This window comes from Lolium perenne, chromosome 7 (assembly GCF_019359855.2).
Source record: "Lolium perenne isolate Kyuss_39 chromosome 7, Kyuss_2.0, whole genome shotgun sequence".
Classification (NCBI taxonomy): domain Eukaryota; kingdom Viridiplantae; phylum Streptophyta; class Magnoliopsida; order Poales; family Poaceae; genus Lolium; species Lolium perenne.
Genome location: NC_067250.2, coordinates 239321808 through 239323465, shown reverse-complemented (window position 1 = coordinate 239323465; position 1658 = coordinate 239321808). Strand labels below are relative to the sequence as shown.

At 45.7% G+C, this 1658-nt stretch overlaps 1 long non-coding RNA gene across 1 annotated transcript; it reads right to left on the bottom strand.

Moving 5' to 3' along the window:
- Positions 1-251: 251 nt before the first annotated feature.
- On the bottom strand, positions 252-983 carry LOC127312174 (uncharacterized). The gene is made up of 2 exons (XR_007858178.1): positions 836-983; positions 252-751 (listed from the first exon to the last, which is right to left on the bottom strand). It is a non-coding gene; the product is annotated as an uncharacterized lncRNA (long non-coding RNA).
- Positions 984-1658: the final 675 nt, after the last annotated feature.

Genomic DNA, 1658 nt, shown 5'->3' with positions numbered 1-1658 from the left:
TTCTCATTACTTTGGCATTGTTGGTTTTTTATTCAGTCTTCGTAGCTCTTTAGCCTGGTGCTAGATCAGGTTAAGTATTTTGCAATGACAATGCCTCTCAAGTTTCAGTGATTTCAAGCAATGTTTCAGTTTAGTGCTTGACCTGACTGTAAGTTGTTCATGTGATTGGCCTGACTGAGTTTTTCATGTGATTGAATTGACTGTGAGATGTTAAGGTGATGCCAAAAAAAACTCAGTTTTACACACATCCATTTCACAAACAACACTGCTTTGATCAAATAGCCAAACAAGCTCAGTATTTACATCCATTCAACCCGTACATTAGCTAACACCACACACTGCTTTGATGAAATAGCCATCAGTTCACTTCTTCACACAGAGCACAACGCTTGTAGCAGAACTAATACAATCTTCAGTAGAAGCACCACTTGTGTCGCATCCAACACCATCTGCTCCTGTGCTCCTATCCCCTGGAATTTGTTACCCTGCCACTGAGTACATCCGGTACGCTCCTACTTTTGAACACACTCCAGTACGCCGCCGACCTGGGCGAGCACCTAGACCTGCTGTTCAGTGGCGCGTCGCGGGAGAATCAACGCGACGTTACCGTCGAGATGAAGCCGCCGAGGGAGAGGCTGCTGTCACTAGAGTGGTGCGGCGACCAGAGCTTCACGAGGCCGGAGACCTCTCTGGCAGGGCTCGGCCTGTCGAGCGGCATGATCAGCTGCGCTGCCGACCATCACCATGGATCCTAAGCCGCCATATGAACGAGACGAAGCATCATGTTGAGTACACACAATCAGGGCGGCAAATAAGCGGAAACGGATGGGCCTACCGGCGGAGTGCTGAACGGAGGAGCTCGCGACCAGCGGTGGAGCTCCGGCGGTAGGTCGCTGAACTGGGGCCGGGCACAGGATTGGAGGCGAGGGGAAATCTCAGTCAACGATCTGCTTGCGCGGCCCTGGTCAAGTAGTCGACGACGCTTTTGCACAAACCCCCTACCCCTCCAGTTTTTCTCCAACTAAATGTTAAGTTACCTGACTTTGGGACCCACGTACAGCCATGTCAGCAAATACAATACCTCATTTTGAGCGGTGACCGTCTGTGACACTTGAACGCGTATTTGATGACCGTAAAATGGTACTCGCTAAGTACGGTGACTGAATTGATTTAGCGTGACAAGTTTAGTTACTAATGATGGATTTAACTCAATGCAATTTTACTCCTTCTCCATGTCCTTCTATTTCCCCTTTTACTCTATTGCTCGTTCTGTCTTCTTCGTGCACCGTCCAAAATGATCGGGGATATAATTTCATGACATTTTGCAGAAATCCAGAGTACATGACCTATAAATGTTACTTTTCTTGTCACTTCATCTTAGTCCATATTGTCGGATTGATTCTAAAAGTTTGATTCTACATATTCAACAGGGTCAAATGTTCCCGAGATTCTAAAACTTTTCTTGTTGGTTCATTTTATTCCATACTGACTATTAAATTGGCACTTTACTTTATTAGCGAAAGGTTCACTTTACTTTAAATTGACCTAGACTCTGCATTATCTAAGCGGTGGGTACACTTTTACAAGGAGTACCTCAAAGAAAAATAAAATTACAATTAGGTCCAAACTTTTGGCACCAAGCACATACAACCAACTGC